Below are 14,238 nucleotides of genomic sequence, written 5' to 3'. Positions count from 1 at the left end.
TTTTTAAAAAGAAAAAAAAGCTGTATTACATAAAGTCTGGATTTGGAAACATAGCTCTAAAGGGGTCCTTGAGAAAGGTTTCTAGCAGAGCTTCTAACCTAAAACTGAACCATCTGGGATGAAAAAATTCTCTTCTGTTTTTAAATATCAGGCGAAAAGATTTTCAAACCACCTTTCATAATCTACTGCAAAATTGCTGTGTCACAGTATCCAAAATACCTTCACTGCAACATAAATTATCCTGTAATATCTACCTCCTGTTTTTCTTCTGTAAAATTGAAACCAATTAGTACCCTTTGATAGAATAATAATTCTACTTTTACAGTTTTAAGCATATCTTTGTCTTTGATTAAATAAATGCCAGCTTCTTTGGGTTTGCTGTATAGGTCTTAACAATCTAATTATCCCAATGCCTTTTCACTGAACTTGTCCATAAATTTCTCACATAAATTTGTGAAGGCCAGACCGGTACTCTGATTTCACTATTAATAAATTTAGTAAAAATAGAAGCACAGGTGCTTTAGTTAGACATTTTGCTCTGGTGTTGAAATTACATATTTTGCTAAATGATCATATCTCCCTGTAATAATTTATATTGCATTTATAATAGTGAACTTGAATATACTTTTATATTTTATATTTTATTTCATGATTTATTATTTCTATATATATTTTTATATCTTAATGCGATCTAATCATACCCCTAACATGCTTTCTTTCATTGCTCTGTGTGTGTGTGTGTGTGTGTGTGTGTGTGTGTGTGTGTGTGTACTAGGGATGGAACCCCAGGACATTCTACCTCTAAGTTACACCTCCAGACCTATTTTATTTTATTTTATTTTATTTTTATTTTGAAACAGGGTCTCACTAAGTTGCAGAGGGTCTCACTAAGTTGCTGAGGCTGGCTGCAAACCTATGATCCTCCTATTTCAGTTTCCCAAGTCCTGGGATTATGGGTGTGTGCCATGGTATCTGGCCTCGTTTATTACTCTTATGAGCATAAGCTCTTTCTATATCCAAAACTCCTTATCTATGTTTTTAGCTGTAAAATTCTAACTTTCATACTTAAGCCTTTAATGCTTATGATTTTGTTTTACTTGTTTGCTTGTTTGCTTCCTTTTTGAAAATTACTTCAGGTGAGCTTCTATCCATGTTTTTCCCAGAATGTCAAAATATTTCTTACAGGTTATATTTCTTTGTGTACATTAATTTCTCATAGAGACCAAGGATATGCTTTAGGAAAAAGAATTCTTAATTAGTATCTGGGTCTATTTTATATCAGTTGTAAATAGGTAAGATACATTTTAACTAAATAATTAAAACTTTATGTTAAGTAAGACATTAAATATGTCTACATAAGACATTAAATATGTCTACAAAGGTCCTCACTAAGTAGCTGAGGCTATCCAAGAACTGCGATCCTCCTGTCTTTATTTTTAAAATTGTAGTAAAATGTGCAGGCATAACTTTTAACATTTTAACTATTTTCAAGAGCAGAGTCCAGCAGCATTAAGTAGATTCCCACTGTTGAACAATCAATACTATCTTTTATGACCAGAATGTTTTTGTCTTTCCAAACTGAAGCAAATAACTTTATTTATTTATTTATTTATTTATTTATTTATTTATTTTGGTGTTACTGTGGATGGAGCCCAAGGGCATTCTACCTCCAAGCTACACCCCTAGCCCTATTTTTGATTCTTTATTATGAAACAGGGTCTCACTGAGTTGCAAAGGGCCTCACTAAGTAGCTGAGGCTATCCAAGAACTGCGATCCTCCTGTCTCAGCCTCCCGAATGCTGGGATTACAAGCATGTGCCACCATGCCCGGCTGCAAATAATATTTTAATAAGAGACAAAGCTCTTGTCTTCCTTGTCTTAGTCAACATTCTCACTGCTATAATCCCAAAACATCTGACCACACAACATAGAGAAAGGGAGATTTATTTGCTCACAGGTTTTTGGAGATGCCAGGTATTAGTCCATGTGAGGCTAGGGTCTGAAGCTCAGGGCATGGTGCCGGGAAGCTGAAAGAGAGAAAGCAGGCAAAGCTCCCTCTTATATCATGGAGGCTAGAAGCAAGAGAGGGAGCCAGCAAGCAAGAGGATTCAAAGACACAAGCACACTCCCTAAGGCCACACACCCAGGAGCCACCTTCTTCAGTCACTACTCACCAGCCTGGGTAACCACATAGGTAAACCCACTGTAATAGATTTATCTACTGATGAGATTGCAACTCTCATGACTTGACTTGGTCAACTGTAAGCTCCTCACAGGACATTCTGTATCAGATCATAACACTTCTCTTACTTGATAACATCTCTCATGGGGCCATGTCGTTTTCTTCAGTTCGTCAGTAGGTTGTATGGCTGTTGGCCCTGTCTTTTGCTTTCCTAGAGGATCTCTTGAGTTTCTTAGCTGGTGGTGTGTTGATATCAATAGTTGCATGCTCTAATCCCAATAACTATTGTGTATTCTTGAGAGATAGTTTCTCTAGACAGAGGCAAAAGCAAAAAACATCAAAACAGTTGTTGTTTCGATCCGATGGGGATAAAAAAGCCAGTCTCCAGGATATCCCAATGCCATGGCTCCTCCCAACACTGTGACCATGAAAAGTACATAAGTTATGGTCACCATATCTCCCAAGTACAATGTGCTCTTGTGATTTCAGCTTTCTTTCCTGAATGGATTTTGAGAGAGAGAGAGAAAAAAAAAAGTGAGGCTGGCTTGAGAACTCTTAATGTATCAGTAAGCAAATCTATAGGATGATGAGCCTTGTTCATTGTGAGTGTTTAGGGACCAGACTTAGGAAATGACAACATTTTCTTCTTCCATGTAACCAGGCCCTCTACACCCAGAGCCTTGCTCTACCACTGAGCTACCACCCCAGCCTGACTTTGAATGCTTCTCTGAAGGTGTTTGTGGATGAGATTAATGTTTAAATCGGTGGACTTGGAAAAAAAAATCGACACCCATAATGGGAGTGGACCTTAACCAAACAGTTAAATGCCTGAACAAAACAAAAGACTAAGGTTTCCTGAGCAGGAAAGCATTCTGCACTGGTAGCCTTCAGACTTAAACTGCAGCATTGGCTCTGTCTGGGTCCCCAGCAGATTTTGGATTTTCTGGCCTCAGTGATCTTGTGAGCCAATTCTCTAAATGTTTCTCTCTCTGTCAGCTCAAACTCACATACACACACACACACACACACACACACACACACACACACTCACTCATACTACACTATTAGTTCAGTTTCTCTGGAGAGCCCTGACCAGTGTAATAAATATCAAGTATAAATTTTACATAGAAATATTCTTTCCTTACTTGCACTATTTATTGATTTAGGACAATATTTATTCTTATTTTTGGAAGATCAAAATCAACTCTAGAATACACGAGCCTTCTCTCAGCTTTACTGGGCGATAAAGAACCTCAGGGAACCTCAGGCACATGCTTCTTCATTTCAAACACTAACTTGTGTTTCATGAAACTGAATCTTCCTCACAACATTCTGTTAAACCTGGGCCTAGCTGGGAATGTTTAAATGGCACCAACTTGTTACTGTTAAATATTCATATTTGCATTGCCAGGCAATATTGTATTTTAATACCAATTGTTTTTATTTTTAAGCGAAAGTTCAAACTTGCTGGAACAAATTACATCCTTGAACCCTCCAAAGTTCTGTCAAATTCCTTTCCACTCTTTATTTTCTGTTGCGCATGCTCTCCCTTTCTGTGCTTGTTGGTGCTGTTTGCGTATTAGTTAGTGTAAGTCAAGATGATGGCAATTAAATATCGCTCGAAGTTCAGAGACAAAGTGATTAAATTTGAACTTAAATCTTACTGAAATAGGTACTTCTCTTGTATTTCACAGAGGGAAAATTCTCCTTGCGCATTAGTGGGAATATAATTATCTTGTTCAAGATACTAGATCTTACAAGAAACAATACAATATTATCTTGGGTAAAAAGAGAGTAATCAGAAATTCAAAGCAGGGTTTTTCTCACAATTAGTTTACATCTTCAGGAAGTAATTGTACCCTCTTCATACATAGACATTTGCCATACAGAGCTTCCATGGACACCTCTTCTTACCTTCTTCAATATAAAAGAAAAAAGGGAGAAGACGCGAAGTCCCCTTGTTGCCCATGGAGAGACAAGGAAAGTGTCCAAACAGCAGACACTGCTGCCATTGCTGGGTAAAGATGGTGGCCATTTATTTTCTTCAAGAAGCCACAGGCAGGCCGGGCATGGTGGCTCATGCTTGTAATCCCCATGCTTGGGACACAGAGACAGGAGGATCACGCAGGTTTGAAGCCAGCTACATGTGCTGGCTTAGGAGACCCTGTTTCCAAATAAAAAAAAAAAATGTAAAAATAGGTCTGGGAGTGTAGCCCGGAGGTAGAAGGGCTTCCAGGAACCCCAGTACCACCAAAGGAAAAAAAAAAAAAAAAAAAGAAGCCACAGGCAAAATGGAAGACCTCTGGGACTCCCCAGGTGTGCCGACCCTCTTCAGTACCTAGGTCTCATCCCTTCACAATGGGCGAGGGTGAGAGATAAGGATGATCTTGACTCAGAATTGGACATGGTGGATAAGAGTGCCTGGATGGTCAAATCCAGCCCGGCGTATCAGTGATCTAATTCAAATCCACCTCCTACATGGAAGAGCCATTCCATTTCCTAATGCACTGCCACGTTAATTCAGCACTTTCTCTTATCCAGCATTGATTAAGGAATCTGAATGCAAAACTGAAAGTTGCATTACAAGAGAAGGCTGTGCATCAGTGCTGAAGTGACAATCATCCCCATTCTCACTGTGAACTGGGAGCAAGCGCTAATTAAAATTATAAGCTAGAGAGAACATGCCTTGAAAAAAAGAAGCCGTCCCTAACCAATAATTCCAGGGATAAATCATACTTGATTTGCTAACATATAGATGTGTCCAGGAACTATGATCTACAAATGTCTTGAATATGGTTCTAATCAATCCGCAGAACAATAATCAAGGAGGCATATAATTAGAACAGGCTCAGAACGACAAGCAGCACATGACATTGTGCAACCTTGAAGCAGCACAGAGCATCCCACCTCCCAAGTCACGACTAATCCCCAGCAGAGGCAGTTCCTTAGTCTGAGAGGCACCAGGCACACTTCTAGCTTTCCTGCAAAAGCCGCTGCAGACTTCCAAGGTGTCCTGGTTGGGTTTGCACAAGCCGCCTGCTCCCTCTACTCCTCTCTGCCCCGTGCCACGCAGGATATGTGAATGGGGAAAGGATTCTGACCTGAGATACCCTCACGGCACCTCCCAACCTCAGTTGGCAATTTACAGTCTTGCAAATGAGCAGACTGGAAGCTTTTTGAACAGGAGTCCGTCCAGGGCTCTCACAAGCTCCTGGCTTCCAGCAGCGGCCGGGTCACCTCTGCTATCGGGACAGGCGTGGCGTCGGGGAAGAGCAGGAGCAGAGCGAAGCAGAGCTCTGAACGCAATCTCTGCGCCTTGTCCCTGTTCTTAGGCCTTGATAAGGATCATCACATTCATTCCACATAAGAGACAAACAGTCAATTAGGAAAGAGCAACACAGGAGGAACAGCACTCGGTACAGAGTGAGGGTGATGCCCACGCCACGCTCTGCAGCTCCCAGCCAGACGGGCTGAGGCTTCTCTTCCCTCCACTTTTCTTCTTTCTAATCCTTAAGTATGCCAGGCTCATTTTGAGTCTGGGGTCTTTTTACTAGCTCCTTCTCCTCCTCCTCTTCTTTTTCTTTTTCTTCTCCTTCTCCTTCACTTTTATTGGTGCATTGTAAGCTCACACATCATGAAGCTCAGCGTGATGGGGACAGACAGAGCACTTGGTGAGCTTCCCCAGGCTCCAGCCCACTCCCTTCCCTTCCCTTCCCCGCACATGATGTTGAGATTGGCATTGGTGACATTGCATATGTACATAGCATTAATGGAAGTGTTTCTTTCATCAATTACTGATTCTTAGGCTTGGAGTGTTCTCTCTCCAGACCTTTAAACAAACACCTCCTCTTCACTATTCAAGTCTCCAACTCAAACACCCATTCTGCATAGAGGCCTTTCCTGACATGCTAGCTTGGCCAGCCTGCTCACTGTAGGAGCCTTTAGCATCTTAGCTTCATAAAGGTGTGGTCAGGTGCACCGTGATGGATCCAGGGCCTTGATTCAAGTGTGGCTCCTCTATTTACTGATCCTGGGACACATGCAGGGCACTCCAGTGCTCTATGCTGAGCAGCTTTAGCTGTTAAGGGTGTGGGAAAAGCAGTCACACCTACCTCACAAGTTTATTTTGAGTATTGCATGAAATCATGCAAATAAAGTCCTAAGAAGAGGACAGCTCCTGCTGGCAAGGGTTGGTACTCTACGCATGCTTATTAGTATTTTTTCAGAGCATCTGTTGGTAGCTGAAGCTTTCTTCTTATATGTCTAAATGTTTATTAGGAGGTTAGAAAATCTACTGCGTTCCTTACTGTGTCCTTAGAAGTTAGAAAGTTTTGGGAGGCTGTAACAGGAGGATCACAGGTTCAAGGCCAGCTGCAACAATTTAGTGAGGCCCTATACAACTTAGTGAAAACCTATTTCAAAAATAAAGAGTAAAATTGGGCTGAGGGTATAGCACAGAGGTTTTTATCCCCAGCACCAAAACAACAACAACAAAAAGTTAGAAAGCTACTTGGAACAAAAGTTATTATATAATTTATTAAGTACTCAATAAATTACTATTGGCTAGATATCATTGAGTGATTTAACCTCATATTACATCAACCCTGTATTATTTCATGGTCTCAAATGAGATGATATTAGACTGATCTTACCTCTGCTCCTATCCATCTCTGTGATTTAAAACTGGTTGGTTAACCTATTCAAGTTTTGGTTTCACCCTTTTTGAAAGGGATAATAATGATAACTGCTTCAAGCCTGGAGAGATAATGTTTGATCTAGTTATTGAGGGGATATTATAGAGCAATGAAAAGGAATGACTGTTACATATGCCTGCATGAGTGAATTTCACAAACATAATGTTGAAGAAACTACTCACAAAGTATATATTACACTATATAGTTCAATAATAGTAAAGGTTAAACAATGGTGTCAGAAGTCAGGCGGTGTTATTCTTAGGGGCATAATAAAGAGGACAAAAGAGGGCTTCTAGGGCTCCCTATTTAATGTCCCAACCGGGGTCCTAGTTACACAAATACATCCAGTTTGTAAAAATTTAGTGAGTGCCACCCTTATAAGTTATATACTTTAAGCAATAAGGATAATTAATAATAATAATAATAATAATGAACATTGAAGCCTACTTCCATCTATGATTGTGAGAATAAATTAAAATAATGTAAATGAGTTCTCTTGCACCCTGAGTGAGTGTAAGAGAACTCACTAAACACTAATGTTAATTCCCTTCCTTTCTGACATGGGCAGGAAAAGTCAGCTTCAGAACTTGAGGGACATTCAAGGTCGTTCAAGGCCTCTCTCGATCTGGCCTCGATGTACGTCCTGGACATTTTTTGTCCCCGTGCTCCACCAGACATGGGATACTGTTCCAGCCATGCAGACTTCCCTCCAATCCTGTTCGGTTGCTGTTCACAGAACTCCCCACCTACTTAAGATACTCCACTTTATTCATCTAGCAAACGCCTATTCATTCTTCAAAACCTGGACTCAACACTATCCGCTCAAGAAGCTTGTCAGGATTCCTTTCAGTCAGTCATCCTCTCCTTGGTATTCTCAAATATGTAAGCCTTAAACACACTGGGTTATAGTTATCCTTATAATACATGTCTCTGTTTCAACTCAAGTCAGTGTGTCACAACAAGGTTCTCAGGAGCTTGGGCTTTCAGGATCCCTCTTCTAAATTTTTAATTCTAGCAACTTACTTCACATTGGTAATCCTGTTTATTCACTTATAAAATACAGACAATATTATTTATGTCATGGGATTAGTACATGAATTGGAATCTTTTAGAATGAGATAATTATGAAGGATTTAAATACAGAGCTTAGAAAAGGGTAGGTGATCAATATGGGTTAGGACTTACCATTATTAGTTCAAGGGCAGGGAACAGTTTTCATTTGTATGTTCCACTACCGTGTGTGTGTGTGTGTGTGTGTGTGTGTGTGTGTGTGTGTGTGTTTTACTGAGGACTAAACTCAGGGACATTCTATCTCTGAGATATACCCTTTCCCCTTCTTTTTTATTTTGAAACATGGTCTTGCTAAGTTCTTGAGGCTGGCCTCAGACCTGGTATCCTCCTGTCTCAGACTCTCAAGCACTGGGATTACAGACAGGCGCTATCACTCCCCAATCTACTTTTATACATGAAACACATAGTAGAGATTCAACCAGTTTTTACTGGATTAAAAAAAAAGATGAAAGAAACAAAAAATATAGCAAGATAAATGTCTCTATAGCTTTGTAGGAAAGAAAGAGAAGGCAAAGGGACAGTAGGAGAGAAGTGGAAAAATGGACATATTTCTCTGCATACATTTTTTTAATTAGCTAAACTAACATCCCAGAAGGAGACTTGGAAGCAGGCCCCCACCCCCGTGCTCTCATTAACCTAGAGCGCTGCGTCAAGCTGCAGGTTCCCTGGCAGACGGTGGGAAGCCACCCCTCCCCTGAGCATGGCAGGGTAGGTACATTAGCCTTAGCCTGTTGCTGAGAATATTTTCTGGCCACGTGGCTTGAGGACGGTAACAGCAATCCAGTTGAAGTCCTGATGAACGGGTAAATTTATTAAAACTTAAAGTCACAAGGTGTTTATGCTGCTGACAGTATCTTCCTAAAGAAAAGAAGCTGCTATCTACCAAGTGCCAATTGCGTGCCGGGCGCCACACTAAGGCACTTTACACACATTACTCTTAATCCGCACAGCAACCCTTGGCAAGGTAGCCTGATTCCAATTTTACGGAGGAGGAAACAATTTGAAAGAGGTTAAGTAATTTGCCCAAGAGAGAGCAAAGGCCCAAACCTATGTGTGTGGATCCCAAGTTTCCATAACCATAACACTCCTACTTCATTAAATTATTTACATGAATATCTTATGTAAAAGGAAATAAAATGGGGATAAGTATATAAGAAATGGATAAAAATATGCAATGGTTTGCTGCTTGACCTCTACTTTCATGTTAAATTATGTGTTGGATACATTACATACTAGAATTTTTGTTGCATCATTAACTATGAGGGCGCAGTTCTTTTATGAAATTAATTCCACCTTCAGCAAAAGCCCTCTTATTTATTGTGAACAAAACATGAGTGATTATATCAAAAGATTGGTTTCTGTGAGGCCAAAGGTTTTTCTTGAGTATGGCTTTATTGGTTAGATTCTCAAACTGCTTCTCTTGAAAATATGCCACCCTGAACATAACAATTGCAAAGTCTGGTTTGGCTTCTACATGGGGTTAAATTGTTCAGTCTGGAGGTATCTGGAGGGTGATCTTAGTGAAGATTCCATTTAGAGTTTTACTGTTATTATTTTTGTCTAAACCTTTTCAGAGTTTTGTCCTCAACTGAATAAGCAGTAAATATCTAGTATTTTGTGCTCCCCCCCACCTCACACTAATTTACTCAGTTTATGATATTTAAATTATTGAGTTGTAAAAGCCAGTACAAATGCAAACATGTCTGGTGAAAAATAATACAGCTGACCCTAGTCATCATAGCACTCAGCTGGTGAGAGAATCAAGAGGGAGGAAACTGGCTGGGTCACCTTCCTAAGGGGTGTCTGACTATACAGTTAACAGAGCATCAGGCTCACCCAAGTTAATATGCGACTTGGTTAAGTAGGGATTGGTTAACAGCGCTTTCATGGTATCAGTATTACTCTTTGGTTGAGACACATCTGAAGTTTACAGTTGCTTTTGTTTTAGAATGGTGTAACTTGAAGCTCAAAGAAATCAGTTTATATCCCATGTCACAGAGCATTTAACCGGAGTTGCAGGGACTGGATGCCAGGGTTCGTTCAATGGCCACACTTGGTAAGATAACAAAAAGAATGGACTGTCACCTTCCTTCTGAGGCATTTGTATTGCTCTAGCATAACTTTGGGATAATTAGGGACAGGTTAAATCCCTACGCATTCACTCACCATGCTGAGGGACCAACTTTACAAGTGAGTGTGTCTGCTACGGGAATTTTAAATTTTCATTAAATATTATATAGTCTGATTAAGTGACTGGAAAATTAAGACTCATTAAAGTGACTCTTTTGAAAAGTCTCAATAAGGATAAATTGCTAAAACTTTAACTTCGAGTAAGGCTTGCATAAGACAACTAAAAAGATTAAAGAAAAATCATTCTATATGTCACAGGACTGGACTAGAAACATAAAATCACATCCTTTGGTGAGTCCCCATCATGCTTTTTTCTCTGCGTTCTTTTTACAACTCTGTGTAGCTCCTACAATTTAAGGTGCCCTCTCCTTACATTGCACTTCAATTACAGGTAGGACGGAAATGCTGAAGACTCTCAAGGCCACCACCTTTGTGGTTGTACACCTTACTATTAAAAAGAAAATTTAAGAAAAACACATAAAAACAAACAAACAAACAAACAAGAAAAACCAAGTGCTGTGGAAGGCACAGGACTGTAATCCCAGATACTGGAAAGGCTGGGGCAGGAAGATTGCAAGTCTGACGCCAGTCTTGACAACTTAGCAAAACCTTGTCTCAACATTTAAAAGGGGCTTTTATATAGCTCAGTCACAGAGCACCCCTGGGTTCAATTCCAGTATCTCCCCCCACACCGAGAGAGAGAGAGAGAGAGAGAGAGAGAGAGAGAGAGAGAGAGAGAGAAGAAAGAAAAAAGGAGAGGCTATTTTATTTTTTTGTGTTATTGTGTTACTGGGTCATTCTACTTCTGAACTCCGCCCTAAGTCTTATTTTGTTTATTATTTTGAAATAGGGTCTCATAAAATTACTATGTGTTGGGCTCTAACTTGCAACCTTTCTATCTCAGTCTCCCAAGTACTAGTATTACAGGCATGTGTCACCATACCAGCCCATATTCTTTCTTTGATGTGAAAATGTGAAGAGTAACAGAAAATAAGAAGAAAATTGAAGAGTAGAATTAGTTAGAAATTTAAATAAATTTAAATAAATAAATTTATTCCAAGAGATTAAAGGTTAAAACTAAAAATATCAAGATATGCAAGATTAAAAAAAAGCATATGAAGCTATAAAATAACGAGACAAGAGTAAATTCAGACTGAATGATACAAAGACTAAATCCTTGAAAACAAAACTGATACAAGGACTAAATTCTTTAAGACAAAGGAATTATAAAAGTAGATGTGATTAAGAATTAAAGTGGTTATAAAAGTCAAATAATTTTTAGAACACATAAAAAAATTAAAGAAAACAAAAAAAGCTTGAAAAGGAAAGAAATGGAGGATGGGAAAGATCGAGGCGGACAGGAGCCAAAGGCGAGAGTTCATGGCATCAACAAAGCCCTTCCGACAGGTAGAATGGCCAGAAGAGACAATATCTGTCTTGGGCAGGAGCCCAGAGCTCAAAGACTCAGATCCCTGACGGACTCTTTACTTCTGAGACTCCAGGATCAGGTACTGAATGAGCAGTTCCTACAGTCAGTGTTCTTGGTACAAATAAATTGCTGCAGAGCTCCTGGAGGTTTTAGGCTTGGGGGCCAGTCTGTTCTCAAAGCTAAAATTGAACAGCATTTTAAGTGGTGGGACTCTTAGCAGAAAGCAACACTTGAATTCCTACCCCACTACTTAGTAGTTGGCTAACTTGAAGTACTTAGGTCCTTGTTTTCCTGCAATAAATTGTAAAGGCAAAGGAGTTGAAGGTGTCGCACACAGTGCTTGTCTAGCATGCACGAGGGCCTGGGTTGCATACTAGATACAGTAAAAGAGAGGGGTGGGGTGGGGAGAGAGAGAGAGAGAGAGAGAGAGAGAGAGAGAGAGAGAGAGAGAGAGAAGAGAAGAGAAGAGAAGAGAAGAGAAGAGAAGAGAAGAGAAGAGAAGAGAAGAGAAGAGATCCTTAAAGTTCAGCATAATGCATACCTCAGTAGACTACATTTACAATGACCTATAGGGCCCTCCTAACTAGCTTGTGTCTTTGAGCCACCCCCTATAATTCCAGGACCCTGAAGAACATATTTTGGAGCAAAACAATAACACAATTTTATTGCAAATCCTACACTTTCTAGAAGATAGGAATAGTTCTCTGGTCAAATGTTAAAAGACAGAGGAAGATTATGAAATTGAAAAGCTCTGAATACTGACACTCATGCCATTTATTTTTAAAGAATATTAAACTTTAAAGTGCATAAGGAAAGTAACACTGATTTTTCACATGGTTTTCATTGTTGCGATGGCTAAATTATTCAAAGAAATGACAATCAAACACTAAAATACATTTATCCTCTTTTGTGGTTTTTGGCTCCCCTGTCAACTAGGTAAACCAAGGTTATTTTGTTCCTCAGAAAACTAGATTTTTCCCATAACAATTATTTCCTAATGGGCTTTACATCGCATCTGAAATTGGGTGTGGTGGCACACGCTTGTAATTCCCCGCGCTTGAAGGGCTGAGACAGGAGGCTCGCACAGGTTCAAAGCCAGCCTCAGCTACTAAGTGAGGCTCTCAGCAACTTAGTGAGACCCTGTTTCCAAATAAAGTATAAAATAGGTCTGGGAGTGTAGCCTGGAGGTAGAAAGCCTCTGGGTTCCACCCCTAGTACCACCAAAATAAATAAATAAATAAATAAATCACATCTGAAGGGGTAAGTAAGTAGCCAGTAAGTAACTTCACATTTGGTCACTGCTTCCGCCCAATGAATGGACACACTTCTGCTAATATTTTCTCTTTTAACAGGTAAATCAATTAAAAAATTGGTGAGGAATTTCTTCTGAAGCACTTTCACTTATTTAACCTGAATTTCTTGCCTCGTTTTTCTTGACAGTCTACGATGTATATTAGCAGTATTTTTGGAGTGCCAACTAGAACCTAATGTGACCCATGTAGGTTAAATGGTCACGCCTTAAGTCAGAGAGAACATTCTAGTGCAGACTCTGCTGCTTACCAGCTGGGAAGCCTTGAGAAAATTTTCTTCTTTTGCAAAAGTGGCTAGTAAGTGCCCTGAGGACTGAGGGAGGGGTAAGTGCAATAAAGCCCCTAACACTTAGTACAGAGGCTGGCATATATTTAAGCCTCTCTTAAAAGATAGGCGCTAGCAATTTTATTCCAGTTGCAATATGTAAATGGAATGGGAAAAAAGCATTTAGTCCACCTTTAAAAAATCAGACAGCAATTCTTTTTTGGTAGCTCCTTGATTGCAGCGCTGAAAGGATGCATTGTGTTCTTGCTCTTATGTTTTGGCTTGAAAGCTATCTATTTATTAAGATTGATATTTTAGCAGAAAAACATAAATAAATCTTTCATGTAATCAATAGCTCTGATACCTATCATTATTGCTCCTGGGTGGTTCTATATAGTAGCTGTCAACTTTCCCAAGAGAATATCAAAATATCATTTGGCCTAATAAAATCAAACAAGTGTTGCTGTGACTGCCAAATGCTTTTTTAAAAAGCTTAGTTGTGACAGATGATTTAAAAATGCTTGTGAAAACCTATTCATAAATTGATCATTCATCACTAGTTGCCTATGTTCACATGACACTTGTCTGCTTAAGAGGAACTATATGCCCTTTCAACATTTCTAAGAAATTTTGGTCTTAGAGCTCCAACTAGCACATAATAGAAAAATGTGTGAAAGAGTCATGGGGAAGAAGTTTTTTTACCACAGCAATTAAAAATTTTGGTGCATTCAATTGTATTGGGTTACCTCTTTTATTGTTCCTTATTTCTGTTGAATGCTGGTATAGCTATTAGCATTTCACAATGTATTAATTCAGAAAAATTTCACCAGTGAAAATAATAGGTTTTAAAAATCAAACTGGTCTCTGAAGAATTCTGATAAACTATATGGTCAGTAAACAGAAATGCCATCAAGAGGGATGAAGACTCCAGAGAAACCTTATTAAGAGATGAGTAGTGGTCTATTGCCAGTATTTGAAAAACATTTATAGTACATTTAATTAGTTTAATTACATGGTGCACTTACAGCCTATTGTTAATGCCCTTTGACAAAGATGGGTTACCCTGACCTTGAAAGCTCGGTGCCATAGTGGCTTGAGATGAACTTGGATATCTTCCAGGAGCTCCCACTAGTGCCTAACATTTTGCAACAAAGCAC

This window comes from Muscardinus avellanarius (genome assembly GCF_963383645.1).
Source record: "Muscardinus avellanarius genome assembly, chromosome: 3".
Taxonomy (NCBI): domain Eukaryota; kingdom Metazoa; phylum Chordata; class Mammalia; order Rodentia; family Gliridae; genus Muscardinus; species Muscardinus avellanarius.
The sequence above is the reverse complement of the archived record's forward strand: the minus strand, read 5'-3'. Positions refer to the sequence as shown.